The sequence below is a fragment of the Helianthus annuus genome, chromosome 1, assembly GCF_002127325.2.
Source record: "Helianthus annuus cultivar XRQ/B chromosome 1, HanXRQr2.0-SUNRISE, whole genome shotgun sequence".
NCBI classification, from domain to species: Eukaryota; Viridiplantae; Streptophyta; class Magnoliopsida; order Asterales; family Asteraceae; genus Helianthus; species Helianthus annuus.
This window is the reverse complement of record NC_035433.2, coordinates 127,259,820-127,278,580: the sequence shown is the minus strand read 5'-3', so window position 1 is coordinate 127,278,580 and position 18,761 is coordinate 127,259,820. Positions and strand designations below refer to the sequence as shown.

Genomic DNA, 18,761 nt, shown 5'->3' with positions numbered 1-18,761 from the left:
CTTTTAGAAACAAACCAACTTTACATAAAAAGTGTCCTATACTTTTATTTATCGTCATGGCAAAACATAGGGCGAGAGTAAACTATCTTCTTTTCAATTTAAACGGAATCCTTCTATTTGGCGGTACTAAACGAAATCTAGGGATAAACGTTTAAGTGCCAATATTACTTCCGGATAATATGAGTGGTTTGGCAAGCCTAAAAATATAACTTCATTTAGGACATCCGGTGAGTATAAACCTGCATCAAAATTATTATGAAGATATTTTATCCTTAAACCCCTTTATTACACGGGTCTAATAACATTAAAACCGTTTTCAAAGCATGGAAGTAAACCGGTTTTCAAATTTCGGATTAACCTATTCTTTACCATTTTTATTATTATAATATAAAATTGTAATTTATTTAATAGATGTTTAACATATAGTAAAAAATCCTTTTAAAGAATAAGAAGATGTTGTCACATTGACATTATTTGAAATTGTTTATTATAAGTAGAGTTGTTACTAATAACTAACTATATATTTTAGATAAGTTAAAAGTAAATAATCATTATCTAAGTAAACAATAAAATATTTGTTAGTATTAAGTGGTTAAGGATTTTTTGTTGTTTTGTATTAATTAATTAATTAATAATATTATTATTAGTAGTAAATTAAATAAGAGAATGCCATGTGGTATTAAGTAGGTTGTTGTTTTAGTATGAGAATGCCATGTGGCATTAATCATACTTTTTTATTAGTATTAGATTAGTAGGGGTGTAAACTGTTGGTGCAGTAATGTCTATCGCCTTCAATACGAATACGATCCGTAGCGAGAAACTGAACTAATCAAGCCTTATCTATTATCTATTATATATAATAAACATGTTAAATAAGGGCTTATGTGGCATTATATAAGAGCAAGGAAAATGATGTGGCATTTGCTAAGACCATCTACATTTTGGTTTTGGCTCCAAAATTCAGGTCATAAAAATTGGTGTATATGGGTTAACGCGGGATCCGTTTCCTTTAATTTTGACCCGACTTCATTTGTACGACATCTGCGTTTCTTTTCCAAAACCCTAGAGAGCCTCCATCTCCATCACCATTCTCCATCTCCATTACAAGCAACTGATCATCTCTTCACATGTCCATATTTATGCGTGGATCATAATCATATCGCCTCTTCTTCCTACGTCTCATTTTCTCTAAAATCTAAATCTTCATCATCGCTTAATCGCCGTTACCACCACAAACTTGGATTGTCTTCTTATTTTTGGTGTTGCAGACAACCGAAATAAACCCTAAGTTAAGGTAACAGATGACTATTTTGTGTGAGTAATGTTTCGATGTTATATTTTGGATTGATGTAAAATTTCCATGAAAAATCACTTTGGATAAACACTTTTTTTTTGTTTGTTGTATATATTCCATGATTTTGGCGCACATCCGTCTGATTCTTTTTATTGTTAGTGGATACTAAAACTGGTTTTACCCGATCCTAATTTTCATCCAGGTACATAAAGGTATCGTTTTTTTTGCTTTATCTTCTTCCCACCCTAAGCAAACCCTAACTTTTAATTTCTCAATTTTGTTTTCATTTTTTTTGATGAATTTGGTCATGGGTTTTGCTGATTATATTATGGGTTATATATTTTAAATCAAAAGGTTTGAGAGACCATTGAAGACGCAGCAAACAGAAAATGATATAGGGAAATTTGTTAATGTACAACTTTTACTTGTGATGTACAAGTTCTTATTGAAAAATTGGTCTAAGATTTTCTAAAATGCTTTCTATATGATTGTGATTGTGTTTTATTTTATATTTCAACTAATTTGATTATGTTCAGGTTGGTGAAATCATGGTAGATTTGAGAAGAAAGGCTTCTCTTTGGTTATGTGTAAGTTCGGCTCTTTACTCTTATGCAAGTTTTTGGTTAAAACACGAAATTCCTTTATCTCGTGGGTCAGTTGTATGAGTTGTGGAATGGCGTTTTCTTATAAATCTAATACATTGATTATGATTTTATTACATGGTTAGAGGATATTCTACTTATGTTAAACACAACAATTGTTTTGAGTTATTTTCTATAGTCACATGCTTACGGTGCTTCATGGACCTATAAATGGGAATACATATGACTACAAGAAGCAAAAATGTGTTTTTTTTTTTTTTTTGCAAGTTAGAGCTGGCATCTAAGTTGCATAGCTGGAAGAATAGTTTGTATCACAAAGGATATATATTGTCTTTTTGTGTTTTTTGAGTTTAACATAAAAGGAAGTTTTATTGTTTCTTTCTTTAGCGTTCTTGAGTGTTCTTGAGCTAAAAGGAAAGGAGATAGCTTTTCATGTTCTTGAGTTGCATAGAAATAAAAGTGAGCCCTTCTCATGTAAATATTTGTTTATATATGTCTCTCATATCCTTTAAAGTGGTAGATAACTTTTATGATCACCTAATACCCGAGACACAAGATTATAATATATGTGTAATTTTTAGATGATTGTTTAATAATATTTTTCTCTCGTTTCATTCAATGTTACTTTTTTAAACTCGATTCTTCTTTTGTAGGTTTCGTTTCGCTACAATTCAAGCCCCAACAGATGGCTCTGGAGCTCCATATCTGACTGCAAGGTCCTTAAATATGAATTTTATTTCATATCAAAATAAAGTGCAGGAGTTCTACAAACCACCATTGGATTGCGTGGGACTGGATTACCGCTTCGAAAGTTAAAGGTGGAACGGGCATTGGATCTCTTCAGGCTATGAATCGTGTTCTCCTTGCAAAATGGTGGTGGAGATCAAGAACGGAGAAAGGTCGTTTGTGGCAGGAAGTCATTGCAGTTGTACATCATAACATCAGGTATGACTTTTTTCTTTTTTTTTTTTTTTTTGTCATCTAAAGAAACTTTCCGTAGAAGTGACCTGTCTATCCCATAGGATATGAATGGTACTTATTAAGTTACTATAGACCCATGTATTACATGAGTTGAATAAATAAAATATCCTACGTAAGATAAAGATGATAAATATCATACAATGTTTAAAACCACCCACAATCAAGAAAATATCAAAGTTTTTTCTTTGAAATTTATAGAAAAATATAATAATTTTGAAAAATTTACACATATTAAGAGGCCAATATATACCGATAACTATTGTTAATTATTATTAAATACTAAGTTAAGGGTTATATAAAATTTTGTTTAAATACTCATTTGATTATTTATCAATTTAATTTAAATACTCATTTAATTATTTATCTGTTTATAATTTAAGTATTTTAATGAGAAAATGAAAACAAAGACAAAATCCGTGTAATTTTTAAAAAATAAAGTTTAAGAAATTAATGCAAAGATAAATCGCGATAATGTATAACAATTAATGATATTAGAAATTAATCAAATATATTAATATAGTACTAATTTAAAATTAAATTTAATTTAAATACTCATTTTATTATATATATGTTTAAAACTTAAATATTTTAATAAAAAATGAAAACAAAAACAAAATCCATAAAATCATTAAAAAATAAAGTTTAAGAAATTGTCGCAAAGATAAATTGGGATAATGTATAACAATTATTTATATTTATATATTATTAGATATATTATATTATATATTAATAATATTAGAGATTAATCTAATAGATTAATAGTATTTTAATTTAATATATAAATAATTTAAATAAGAGAATGCCACATAGCATTAGATGAAAATAAATGAAATAAGAGAATGCCATATGGCATTAGATGTATTTCTTTATTAGTATTAGATTATTAGATTATTATTTTTCTAATCATATGTCATGGATATGATTTTGGAGCCGGGAGTCTCACTGGAAGTGACCTGTCTATCCCATAGGATATGAATGGCTCAAATGGGTCAAAGCTTCGAAAGGAGCATTTATAATACATAAACCTCATCATTTATTTAAACCCTTTAGAAAATTTATTGGAATAATGATTTTTTAATCATATTAGAGCATTAGACATTATCAGGAAATAGATTCAGTTACCTTTTTGTATGTGAGGTTGTGGTATAAATGAAGTTTTGAAAATTGTCCCTTATAAGTTGCAACCTTTCATATAAAAAACTACAAGAATAATACTATTTTTTAAAGTCACATATAATCCCTAAAATGGATGACATTTAACAGGTCTGTTGAATCTTTCAAAATGACGAATGTCACATTAGTCTGTTTTAGCCAGTACCCAAATTACGCATTATCCAACCCGCGAGAGTCGAGACCCGCTCATTTTACTACATCCAACTAAACATCTCATATGTTTTGTTTCCATTTTATTTTTGCAGACTTCATATGAGAATGTTGTATACAGGTACGACATGCGAGCCAATGCCTACAACAAAGGAATCCTTTAGATTTTTGGGGAGATATTTTGCACTAGAACCCCTGCATCAAAAAACAAGTATTAGAGCATATGTCCCAAAAGTACCAGGGATCGGAGGACTCGACTTTGGAGATAGGAGTGACGTTTGTGTCGGGTCGGGTCGTGTCAGACTGTTGTGTGGTGAACTCATGTTCATTCGTTTGGTTTGGGCTGATGTTGAAAGACGATAAAATACCCAGCTTTATGCAATTTTTGATGCGTTAAAACAACAGTTCTATATCATTTAAATGCTTCATTTTATTATTGTAAAAAAAGCTTTCTCATTTCTTTCAAATGCTGTAAAGATAAATGTGTACTTTACATTCTTGCTTTTGTATTTTTTATGACTCTTTACAACAAGAAAAAGTTTAAAAAACCGAATTAAAAATTTATAGTGGAGAAAAGGGAAAGATGATACTTTAGATATTAAAAGTGTTATTTTTATACTTTTATTTATTGTAAATTAAATTTTCCTACCCGGAAAGTTTCCGGGTTATAACCTAGTATTGTATATAAGGAAACTTTCCTTATAAGCCTTTGCCTATATATAGAGTTTTTAGTGTTTCATTTTAGAACTTTTGCACATTTGGAGTTTGGAGAGCCTTGGAGCTAGAGAGAGAAAGTGCAAAAGGTAATTCACGTGATTGTACGATTTCATATCTTTGAATAGAATCACATATTTAGTACGGTTATCGTGTTCGGTCCACGCACGTGTACGGATTCCGCACGTCAGACGTGTCTTACACAATCGTTACGGAGTCGAAAACCGATCCTACATAAACAAGCCCAGAGGCTCGAGAGTTACTCGTTATCGGCTCGATAAAACTCTCGAACGAGCTCGAGCCTGAAATAGAGCTCGTTTAGTTATCGAGCCCGAGCTCGAGGCTGAAATACAAAGCTCGTATAGGCTTGCGAGCCTAAATGAGCCCAAACAAAAACTTATTTATTTTATATATAATGTAATAATGATGATGATAACATTGGCGAGCCGAGCTTTGGCTCGTTTAAGCGACATTGAAGCGAACTCGAGCCGAGTTGTCACACCCCAAGCGATGGCGGAATCATCGGGGCGCGGCATTGAGCGAAACAGATTGTCCAGAAGTTTCCATAACAATTATCATTACTATTCAATTTAAATAACATGTCCCATACCGTATCTCAAACAGTAAACAAATTATTACAGATAAAATCCAGACAAATATTCTGTTCCGACAACTCAGATTTAATTAAACAACAATTGTTTATCTGCTTCTAGAGACCCATAATTTTACCACTACAGACAACTATTTGTTGGGCTCTAGAGCTTTATTCTAGCATCGCTTTCCTAACAGATAAGCATCTTAAGCACCTGTCACATACGTTAAAATAAAGTCAATACATAAAATGTAAAGCTGAGCATACAAGTTTGATAATAGCATAATAGAGTTCGAAATAGTTTACGCATAACCAGCATGTACACAGAGGAAAATGAAGCATGTTAATTATCAACATGGATCTATCGATACCAATGACTGTGGGTTGACTGCCCGAGGCAGTTCACAATACATGATTACCACCGTAATCCATGCAAGTAATTGTCCTTAACAACCCCCGTGTGAACGGGTGCTGAGTCCAAACTATAGTACTATCGTCGTTAAGGCAGGTAAACAGCATTCCACGTGTAAACATAACAACAAGCATTCATTTAGTCACGTAATACATGTGATAACGGTTAGCGTATAAAGCATTGCGTAGTGTGTTCGATTGTGATTTTAGAATAAGTAACGTATGTAACACCCAAAAGTGCGAAAGCATAAAGGGTTCGAGTATACTCACAGCGGTTGATGGATTGAAGGGAGCGCTTGAGGGTAGGGTTAGCCTGAATAGTTCGATAGCATAACGATAAGCAACGCGTAAAACGGAAATAAGTGTTGGAGAGTCGGACAGCTGGTCGATCGGACGGTAGTCCGATCGGACGGCTAACCGTTCGGTGGATAGTCCGTTCGGACAGCTGTCTGGTCGGTCGGTATCGTATGGCTGTTCGAGTGGATTGTTTCTTCCTTTGATTAGGATGTGTTTGTGTATGATGGTTGGCTTTTGAGGTTTTTGTTGTAGCATTTGAAAACCTTGAAGTATCTTTACCTTTCAGGTCGGTCGATCGGACGGTTGTTCGTTCGGTCGGCAACCCGATCGGTTAGGTACTTTTAGCAAAACAAGTTCTCATCAGGGTGTCACCTGATCGGACGGCTGTTCGAACGGGTGGCACTCCTAGTGCATCGAACATGTTGAAAATTTTGATTAAGTGTTGAAGTATAGTATCTCATGATCCGAAGAGTAATCCAATCGGACGGTAGTCCGATCGAACAGCAGTTCGTTCAATACTCAACTTCAAAATAAATTGATTAAGTGTGGGGCCATGTGTTAGCCGATCGGCTGGCTAGTCGATCGGCTGACTGTCCAATCGGCTGGCTGTCCGTTCGGACAGAAGTCCAATCGGTCAGCACCCTGACCTGATCAGCCTATTCGTCTAACACTTTGGTTGTTCGGGTTGTTTGTTGTTTTTTTATCGAGGTATTTTGAGAACGAGTCGAACCATAGAACCCTCGTTCTTGCTTGTTTCCCCCTGATCGGACGGGAATCACCCAAATCCGGCCGGTGAACTGTTCGGAACGGGATTTAACGTTTAACCCGGAATCGGTAAACTTCGTGGGTAGAATCCGGATCTTTAAGCCATGCAACCACCGGAATGATTAGTAAGTCGGCACAAGCTCCGTTTCTATCGGTTTGAAGGCATTGAGTGTAAAAAAGTTGAAAGAAAGTTGGAAAACCATTTTCCAATCCTTTTCACCGTGTATATGTTTAGATCTATGAAAGATCTTTGTTTGTTTATGTGGAAATCGGCTAGATCCAAGTTATTCTTGGTGGATTGAGGCCAAAACATGAAGTTCTTCAAGAACCTATGATGACATCATCCTAGAACACTTGAATCTCGATGATTTCACGGTTAAAAGTTAAGATTTGAAAGATAGAAAGGTGTAGGAGTGCGTGTAGATTAAGAAAGTACAAGATTAAGGACGAAATCTTACCGGAATCGAGAGAAATCTGAGAAAATGATGAGCTAAGCGTGCTGGTCGGACAGAGGTTTCCAAAAGTGGAAAGGATGACAATGACAGGGGTATTTATAGGATGCCAAATGAGGAAAGTGCTGGCCAATCGGCCAGGCAGCTCGATCGGACAGCAGTCCGATCGGTTGGCTGTTCGATCGGCTGGTAGCCTGATCGATCAGCTGCACGATTCAAGTGTTCGATGCGACGATTTTTGATATTTCGATTTTGATTGAGGACGATGCGAGTATGATAGATTTTGCTATTCAAATTACCTTTAATCCCAACTACTATATCTAACATACAAGCATCTATATCTTGCACTATCTCTTCTCCACCAATTTTCATAATTCGGTTTCGATTGAGTTCGATCGAGTTTCGATTTCGATTCGATTGATTTCCTCACATAACATAAAGTAAGCATGCACAAGCAACACATAAGGCACACACACACGTATAACAATAACCAACCCTTGCGTTATTCGAGTTTCGAGTTCGATGATGATTAGACTAGTTCGATTATTGATCAATTGACTTTATCGCATTGTTACTTCCTATTATTCACAGTCGTAAAGCGGTTCGTAGCGATAAACATTCGATTACTTCGATTGTAATTAATTACTCCACATATACAACTAACGTAAAAACATAAAATATGCTAATTACAGTCAAAGAAGTCAAAACAGTAATTGAGTAAGGAGTGATAGATCGCAATTAGCGATCTTTTCTTCCTTTGACTTCAACTTAACTTTGACTTTGACTTTCGGAAACACGGGGTGTTACAGCCTCCCCTTGTTTAGGGAATTTCGTCCCGAAATTAGGCTAAAAGCTGCACAACACCGTGAATCACGTTGGAGAACTTTCTCTCTCTAGACTTTCACTTAAACAGCTGCGGGTACTTTGCCTTCATGTCACTTTCGAGTTCCCAAGTGAACTCCGCGCTTCGTTTGCCTTCCCATTGGACTTTTACAATAGGAATGCGCGAGCATCTGAATTGCTTGGTTTGGCGGTCCATGATTTCGATAGGCTTTTCCCCGAAGTGCAGTGTTTCATTTATTTGAAGGTCATCGAGAGGTACAATTAAATCATGCTCAGCCAGGTACTTTCGGAGGTTTGACACGTGGAAAGACGGGTGGACATTACTAAGTTCCTCTGGTAGTTCGAGTCTGTAGGCGACTTTTCCGATCCTTTCCAGAATCTTAAAAGGTCCAACATATCGAGGCGCTAGTTTCCCTTTCTTGCCGAATCTGACCACACCCTTCCAAGGTGATACCTTTAGGAGTACGTAGTCGCCAACGTCAAATTCAAGGGGCTTGCGTCTTCTATTGGCGTAACTTTTCTGTCTACTTCGAGCTTTCAACAAGTTGTCTCGAATTTGGAGGACTTTGTCAGTCGTTTCTTGTAGTAACTCGGGACCGGTTAGTTGCGAGTGACCGATATCGTGCCACACAATGGGCGATCGACATTTTCTTCCATGTAGAGCCTCGAACGGTGCCATCTGGATGCTGGTATGATAACTGTTGTTGTATGAGAATTCGACTAGTGGCAGGTATTTGTTCCGATTACCACCGAAGTCTATGACACACGAACGGAGCATGTCCTCAAGAGTACGAATCGTTCTCTCAGTCTATCCGTCGGTTTGAGGATGGAATGCGGTACTTAAGTTAAGCGTCATACCGAGAGCCGCTTGAAACGTTTCCCACAGTCGTGAGGTAAACCGGGCATCACGGTCAGAGATGATGTCACGAGGCGTACCATGATTACAAATGATCTCATCGGTGTAGATTCGGGCTAATCGTTCTACCTTGTAGTCTTCCCGTATTGGCAAAAAGTGGGCTGATTTGGTCAAACGATCAACAACAACCCAGATGCTGTCGTGACCCGATGACGTGGGCGGAAGCTTTGTTATGAAGTCAGAGGGTCTTTGATGTTCAGCTTTGACTCTTGCACAAGTCAGGCACTTCCCAACGTAGAGAGCGATATCCCTCTTCATGCCCTGCCACCAGTACTTGTAGCGAAGATCCTGGTACACTTTATCGGCACCGAGATGAATAGAATATCGGGATTTGTGGGCTTCGTCCATTAAAATCTTTCGCAATTCGGTCCGCTTAGGGATCCAAATTCGGTCCAGAAAATAGAAGATCCCATTCGATTTGCTTACAAGCTGAGCTCCATCGTTATAGATTCTCTCCTTCTTTAAGGTGCGTTCATTAAAACAAGCATGTTGGGCTTCGCGGATGAGGGCTTCGAGATCGTGTTGGGCTTGGGTATTACGAATGCTGAGCAAATAACTCCGTCTGCTAAGTGCGCCGGCAACGACATTTGCTTTGCATGGGTGATAACGACTCTCGCAGTCGTAATCGTTGAGAAGTTCTAACCATCGGCGTTGATGCATATTAAGTTCTTTCTGATCAAAGATGTGTTGCAGGCTCCTATGATCGGTGAAGATCGTACACTTGGTACCATACAGGTAGTGTCGCCAAATCTTTAACGTAAAAACAACTGCGCCTAGCTCGAGATCATGGGTTATATAGTTCTTCTCGTGGATTTTGAGTTGTCGAGAAGCGTAAGCTATAACCTTGTCTCGTTGCATGAGAACACAACCGAGACCAAGGTTGGAAGCATCACAGTAGACAATGAAGTCGTTGTTTCAGTCGGACAATGTGAGAATAGGAGCATTGCAAAGCTTATGCTTGAAGGTTTGAAAGGCAGACTCTTGTTCAGTTCCCCAAACAAAAGACTTGTCTTTATGCGTAAGGGCGGTAAGCGGCACAGCGATCTTCGAGAATCCTTTGATAAATCGTCGATAATAACCCGCTAGTTCGAGAAAAGAACAGACTTCAGTTGGGTTCTTTGGCGTAATCCAACTCTTAACTGCTTCAATTTTCGCGGGATCGACAAGAATACCTTGACTATTAACGATGTGACCCAAAAACTGAACCTCCTCCAGCCAGAATTCACACTTGGAGAACTTGGAATAGAGTTGATTCCCTTGGAGTAACTCGAGAACCAAGCGTAGATGTTGCGCGTGTTCGGCTTTCGATTTGGAATAGATCAAGACATCGTCGATGAACACGATGACGAAACGGTCTAGAAATGGCTTACACATGCGATTCATCAGATCCATGAAAACCGCGGGTGCGTTGGTTAAACCAAAAGGCATAACAACGAACTCATAGTGGTCGTAACGAGTGCGAAAAGCGATTTTAGGTATATCTTCTTCCTGAATACGCAGCTGGTGATAGCCTGAACGGAGATCGATCTTCGAGAAACACGTAGCACCTTGTAGCTGGTCAAACAAATCGTCGATGCAAGGTAGGGGATAGCGGTTCTTGATGGTTAACTTATTCAGCTCCCGATAATCGATGCACATCCTGAACGACTCATCCTTCTTTTTAACGAAGAGGACTGGCGCGCCCCAAGGAGAGGTGCTCGGGCGAATAAAGCCTTTTTCAAGTAATTCCTGGAGTTGGTTCGAGAGTTCCCGCATTTCGGATGGCGCGAGTCGATAAGGGGCTTTGGCAACGGGGTTAGCTCCAGGAATGAGGTCGATACGGAAGTCGATATCACGACTTGGCGGAAGTCCTGGAAGATCATCAGGAAACACGTGGGGGAATTCACGAACAACAGGTACCTGGTCTAGCGCCATTTCTTTCTTTACCTTCTCCGCTACTACGATGTTAGCCAAGAAAGCTCTGTATTCCTTGCGGGGATACTTGCTAGCTTGGACACATGACATGAGCTTGAGACCCTTCGAAGCAGTTTCACCATATACACATAATAAATCACCATTCGCAAGCGAGAATCGAATCATCTTATCGAAGCACACAACTTCGGCATGGTTTTCGCGAAGAAAGTCCATGCCTATTATGACGTCAAAACTTCCGAGTTGCATCGGAATAAGGTCGATTGGGAAGATGTGATTGTTGAGCTTGAGGGTACAATCACGAAGAACAGAATTAACGGCGACAGTTCTGCCAGTAACGACTTCAACTTCGAATAACGAGGGCAGGTAAGAACGCTTACGACTAAGAAGCTTCTCGAATTCAAACGACACAAAGCAGTTATCGGCTCCAGTATCAAACAAACACGATGCATAATTACCATTCACAAGGAACGTACCATTAACCACGTTGTTGTCAGCCTGGGCTTGACGAGCATTGATGTTGAAGGTTCTGGCGCGTGCTGCTTGTTGCTACTGCTGAGGCTGCTGCTGCTGCTGCTGGGGCTCTTGCTTCACAACCCTGTTCGGGCACATGTTTGCAAAGTGGTTAGGATCACCCCATGCAAAGCAAACTTGAGCATTGATCGCGGGTGCCTGAGCCGCGTGTTGGCCTTGCGAGGCTGGGAGTAGGGCTTGATGCGCAGTGGCAGGAGCTGCGGTGTTACGGGGACCATAGCGACAGTTGGCAGTGAAATGGTCGTACAAATTGCAATGAGCATAGAAACGACAGGCAAGACCCACCGGATGATGATATGAGCATGTCGGGCAGAGCGGGTGGGGACCTATGTATGCACGCTTTGCTGGCGGTGCATGAATAACTGGTGCTGGTCAATAATGAGACTTCTGCTGAGCCGGTACGGCTTGCAGAGGTGCAGCAGTGGTAGTGACAGCACAGTTCTTGTTGCTGGAGCTGCTGTTGTTGTTCTTCTTCTTACGTCGTGATGACTTTGATGGTTGAGCAGTGGCGGTGTCGGCGGTCGGTGTAGTGGTGGATTGATGCAGAGACTTGGAGGGCTTATCCCAAAAACCAGCTTTCGCTCGCTTGTCGTTGATCTCGGCGGCAAGCAAGTAAGTCTCTTCAGTTGATGATGTCTTCGCGGCATGAACAAAATCGGCAACACAGTCGGGTAGAGCTCGAATGTACTTCTTGATTGCTATCTCTGGCGTCTTGACTTGATCGAGACAGATAATGCTGAGCTGCTTAAAGCGAGCAGTCAGGGCAGCGTTGTCTCCATCCTTCTGCTTAATGTTCCAAAACTCGTCCTCCAGCTTTTGGCGTTCATGGGTAGGGCAGAATTCGTCCATCATAATGGCTTTCAGCTCTTCCCAAGTCAGCTCATAAGCTGCATCGTTCCCGCGTTTGTTTCGTTCGGCCGTCCACCAGTTTAGAGCTCGAGACTAGAAGACGCCGGCTGCGTTTAGGGTACGGAGATTTTCTGGACAGCCGCTTTGGCGCAGAGTGACTTCGACGGAATCAAACCATTGAAACATAGCTGTTGGGCCATCTTCTCCAGTGAATTCCTTTGGTCCGAATGCCTTGAACTGTTTGAAGCTGAAAATAGCTTTGGCAGCATCTTTGGGAGCTTCACTTCTCGACTCGTCAGATGATTTGCTGACGTTCTCATACACTTCGCTCACAGCCTTTGCTACTTGCTTGGCGATGATAGCAGCAAGACGTTTGTCTCTCTTTTCTTGGCGAGTAAGTGGGGTTCGGTGTCCAGATTACGACATGTCTGCAACAGACATCGTCGTAGGTCTCAAACACATCAAAATCGAATCTCACCTCACACGTCTACTACTTACTAAAGCTTAGGAACACGTTGAAGCATGTATCACATAAACACATAGGCACATAACCACATATCCACATAGTCACAGAAGCACATAAGCACGTAAGCACGTAGGGCACAGAAGCACAGAAACACAGAAGCACATACGCATTCAATCACAGAGGTAGTCAGAATACAGAAACCTATCATTCAAAGCTTGCGAGTCGTTCGTATATAGCGATCGCGTATAGCATATCGATTAGTATAGTATAAGCGTATATCGTAGCATAATGTCGTTCTTATTGTAGCGACTTGTTGGCGTACTGAGATAGGAGAGCAATGCGGGTTGTGTGTGTCGATCGAAGTGAGAGGAAAATCGAGTAAATCTCAAAATTTTAAACACATAAACAGTTAAACACATATAAACACATAAAATCAACGAGCCATCAGAGTCAGCAGTTGCGGGCTCAGAATCAAAACATGTAAAAAAAATCGAGAAATAGATTGTCTGCGGCTATAAGACATTGACTACCCAAAGCGATTCGACTATTCTCAAGGACTCGTCATCACATTCCGACTTTCAAGATCAGCCTCTGCCTCGATTCTTGGGCATTCGGCGCGCATCCCTTGAGCCGTGTTGTGAGTCCAGGTCGTTGGAGTCCGTCGAGACTTTGGTGAGAATTTCGGGTAAGAACCATGGACAAGCCGTCAAGGTTAGGGTTTCACCCCTAGCTTGACAACTTCCCCTTGATTTTAGTAAAATAGAGGAGATTATTCATCAAAATATGGATTTCACTCCTGATTTGGTATAATTCTCCCCGTTAATCAAGCGTTCGTTATTGAAAAAGAATAATAAAGAGATCATTGGTAAGTTGATAAAACAGCATTGATCAAGCAATTTAGTCGAGAGTTTGCGGTTTTCACACCTAATCTTGACTAAATCGCTTTCTCATTACTGAAAATTCGAGTGCGGTGATAGTGTAGCGTAATAACGAGATATAGCATGTATGTTTGGTCTGTTGGTTCCTAACTATAGTCTAGGTTTCTAAGACATCGACCCGGACTAGGTCGAGCTGCCTAATTCCCTATAGTTATGGCTCTGATACCAATATGTCACACCCTAACCGATGGCGGAAAATCACGTGAGCAGACATTAGCTATTACTAAGAACCCTCTACAGACCTTCTCTCTGCTCGTCTAGCTTGCGCTACTCCTTTATCTTTCTCGATATAGTCCCCTGGAAATAGAAATGAGCTAGAGCTCCCAGTCCTTTCTAAGGTACGAAGTGGCTTAGTTGAACATAGTGAGACTAAGGGGCGAAGCTGCTTACTTGATAGAGTAAGGAATTTATACCCTTTGGATCGAACTAGGAATCATACATTCGCTAGCTGTGAATGTCTTTCAGGCATAAGAACCTGTCGGAAAACTAGTGCCTCCGGTGGCTAACCTAGGTTGAGCTGAAAACTCCAAAACTAGTGCCTCCGGTGGCTAACCTAGGTTGAGCTGAAAACTCCAAAACTAGGGTTCCAAACCTTTCTCTAATAATCAGGTAAGCTTTCAAGCCCCTTGACTTTCTATTAGTTTAGTCAAGGGCGCTGTGAACTGTAATTGTGAAAAGGTTGGAAGATCTGGCCAAGAATCATCGGGGCGCGGCACTGAGCGAAACAGATTGTCCAGAAGTTTTCATAACAATTATCATTACTATTCAATTTAAATAACACGTCCCATACCGTATCTCAAATGGTAAACAAATTATTACAGATAAAATCCAGGCAAATATTCTGTTCCGACAACTCAGATTTAATTAAACAGCAATTGTTTATCTGCTTCTAGAGACCCATAATTTGACCACTACAGACAACTATTTGTTGGGCTCCAAAGCTTTATTCTAGCCTCGCTTTCCTAGCAGATAAGCATCTTAAGCACCTGTCACATACGTTAAAATAAAGTCAATACATAAAATGTAAAGGTGAGCATACAAGTTTGATAATAGCATAATAGAGTTCGAAATAGTTTACGCATAACCAGCACATACACAGAGGAAAACGAAGCATGTTAATTATCGACTTGGATCTATCGATACCAATGACTGCGGGTTGACTGCCCGAGGCAGTTCGCAATACATGATTACCACCGTAATCCATGCAAGTAATTGTCCTTAACAACCCCCGTGTGAACGGGTGCTGAGTCCAAACTATAGTATTATCGTCGTTAAGGCAGGTAGACAGCATTCCATGTGTACACAAAACAACATGCATTCATTTAGTCACGTAATACATGCGATAACGGTTAGCGTATAAAGCATTGCATAGTGTGTTCGATTGTGATTTTAGAAAAAGTAACGTATGTAACACCCGACTTGTTTAAACCCCTAACCATGAGATTAGATTAACACTCAACTAGTTTTGTATAAATAAATAAATAATGTAGGCCATGTAACTATTTTAAAAACGAATATACTATCTTAAATCATATAATCTTTCTGATATTATATGGGTTGATTGGTTAAATAATATAATATGTTTCTTTGTAAAATACAATAAGATATAAAGTTTTACTAGTTTTATTTGATAATTATTGTGTAAGTTTGTAATCTTACTCATGGTTGTAAAACAAGGTCTCCAAGGCCAAGTACCCCCCGAGTAGTCGCTACAAGGTAGGCTGCCGAGGCGACTTTCTTCAACTCCGATTAATTACTCGGAATCAATCAAATGCGGTCAACATCGGCCAAAATCGGATCTAATAGGTCAACTTAGGCCGATTTTGACTTAAAATAAAATAAAACACAATTTCTATTCCTATCATATTAAAAAATGAATATCAATTTCACGTATTTTATTATAAATATTAGTAAATTTATGTTATTTGAAACATATTTAATTTCCAAAAACTATTTTTTTTTATAATTTGGCATGTCCGAGTAATCCCCGTATACTCTCCGCCTAGGCCGAGTACTCTCAACTCCCCGGTCGACCGACTAGGGAGCGCCTAGCGACTTTTGCAACCATGCTCTTACTTATAGTAATCAACATATAACCAGCTTCTAAAGTGTTTAACTGCTCCTGTCACAGTCAATAAATCTTTAGGAAGGTTTTTAGTTATTTTTACATTGTTAGTCTTTAGGAAGGTTTTTAATTATTTTTTCATTGTTAGTCAATTAAGTAGTTGAATAATTTAAATTAAATACATCAGAGAATTTGCATCAAATATAAAGTTTTAAGTATCCAAAACCAAAACTCTAAACACAAATGGTTTCGCATATTACACCAAAAAAAAAAAACAAAACCCAGTGTCTTGCCAAAATGATCGTTTATTTTTTTTGTAATTTAACGAGTTAACGCTAACATGCGCGTTGCGGCGGGATGTTGATTGTCAACAAACTGTCTAGCTATAGCTAATTCAAAAAAAATCCCAAATTTCAATATTTTTGTAAAACATATACAATGTTTTTAACATATCAATCAGCCACTGTTTCTTTGAATCTCACAAACAACTTAAATAAATAATCTGATACATAAAGCCCAAGTTTGAAATATCAACGGTGGTAGTTTAAGATGATAATTTTAACTTTAACTCCATAGAGTACTGAACTTCTCGGTGTGTATCCATGAGCTTTGTCATGAACTGCAAGTTTCTATCACCAAATATAATGTTACTCGAAACACACAAGTCACGAACTGAAGTGGTTGGCATTGCCATCAAATTTCTCAAAACCTGGTCTCTTGTCAGCAATCCAAGTTGTAATCCATCAAAACACCTTTTCAACTCTTGAAGAGTAGCCTTGTCTACGTAAACTTGCTTCTCGATTTGTTTAAGAAATCCCTGCTTCAAATCATCAGATTGTACAGAGGTTGATGTCATAGTTATCTTTTGTAATGATACAGTAAATGAATAAGTGTATGATGTACAATTATATATGGCAATATTATATATATATATATGTGTGTGGGGGGGGGGGCTGATGTGGCACAATATTAGAGCCCCTCAATTCCACTTTTGGCTCCAAAGTTCCGGGTCCGCTTTTTTCTTTAGTGAAGCCCCATATACCTATTTTGTGACCCGGTTATAAAAACCTTCTAAAACACGCTTCTTTTATGATCCCCACACAAACCCTAATTTCATTCTTCAATCAGCTTTCCTCTCCCATCGAAACTACTGTCGATCTTCCGATTAAATTCGTGCATCAGTTGAGCAATCCTTCATTGCTGATTTCTACCTTTTTATTCAAGTTCTACCATCTTATTCTACTCGTATTGTCCTTCTGTATCTATATGCTAATCGATCTAATGATTTGAGTTGTTATATGTTTTTCGAGGGTTTTTTTTTTTTTTTGGATAAGTGAGCAGATGCTCGGTAAATATTTTTCGAGGGTTTTGACATGATCTGAAATGGATAATAGTTATTTATTAGAAAGCAGAGAAGCACCCGTTAGTGTTCATGTTGTTGAGTGCGAAGTGAGCCGCCGACCACTACCACTGTTGCTTATCGATGATTGCTTCCAAACATTATTTTTATCAATAAGTTTGAGATTTTAACCGATTAAGGTGGTAATTTCTCTATTTCCATATGATTTATTTCTCCGACTTTGGTTTATATATGTGATTATGGTTTAAGTTTTTTTCATTAGTAAGTTTGAGTTATTGTGACTGATTTTGAGGAAAGTTTTTATCATCAGAATCCGATCTCAACCTGGATCCGCACTAACTACCGACGGTCAGATATTTGTTTTCTCCGTCAATCCTCTAATTGCTTCCAATTTCTGTATCTATTGTTTTCTGTGACATAATTTCACCACAATCTATGCATTTATGTTTCCGCTACAATCACAAACCCTAATTTAGGAGTTAGTATTATTAGAATCGCGTTTTATTTATATTTTCCCCAAATTTAAGTGCCTACTCGCTAATGAAGGTAATAAATTATACGAACTCATTATTCTGCTTATCATGTGTTCATGGATGATAAGCCATGGCGTATTGCTAACACTTATCCGAATATGAAAGTGAGAACCGAGTGGCGCCCACCGTGGGGCGTCCTGGAGACTTGGCCCGGTTTCATCCTTGAGGACAAGGATGTTTTGAGTCGGAGGGATTGATGTGTGCACTTCTGATTTCCATGCAAGTCCACGATTTCCACCTATGCAAGTCTTTACTAATTGTTTATGTATTTCCAATTTTCTAGTAAGTTAGTGGTGGATAGGCTAAGTAGTGGGTAGTTTTTATTTGTTAACTGAAGAAACATTGGTTAATTGACCGAAATCAACTAAACTAGGGGGTCTGATTCTGCATAAAAGGGGTGGTTTCTCCTCGTTCGGTTCGTGGGTGACAGGTCTTCTTCTCTTCACAGTAACTGCAAAACAACCACCGTTAGACTCGCCACGGATAGAATGGGGGTTCTCTCCGTGACCACCTTCCGGTGTGAGAATAAGTACAGGTTTTATGAAGAAGAAGAAGAAGTGTAAGTGAAGTGAATGTAACTGGAAGATTATACCTGAATTATCCTTCTATTTATAGCCGAAGTTTGGGCGGGAAAACTTGTTGGTGAAATATTTACGGAAAGTGTTAATTCCGTAAGCGGTTATTTTTCCATCCGTTAATCATTTAACGAATGTGAGAGCACACGGATCGCGATCTTTGATCAACAGCTGGGGTATTGCCACGTGGAAAGTGGGCAAGTGAAGATCTCTCTTCAATTCCTTGCCATCATCGTGACTTCAAGAGAGCCTAGGATGATGACACGTGGCCAGACGGTTATAACCGTCTGGTGATGCACGATGGAACCTTCTAGAAGAAGCATAGCTGTAATCCTGTGTT

The 18,761-nt window shown here is 38.8% G+C and overlaps 1 long non-coding RNA gene across 1 annotated transcript; it reads left to right on the top strand.

Moving 5' to 3' along the window:
- The first annotated feature begins 1,007 nt into the window (after positions 1-1,007).
- Positions 1,008-4,667, top strand: LOC110877229. Its single transcript, XR_002556852.2, has 4 exons — positions 1,008-1,294; positions 1,831-1,881; positions 2,550-2,841; positions 4,296-4,667. It is a non-coding gene; the product is annotated as an uncharacterized LOC110877229 (long non-coding RNA).
- Positions 4,668-18,761: the final 14,094 nt, after the last annotated feature.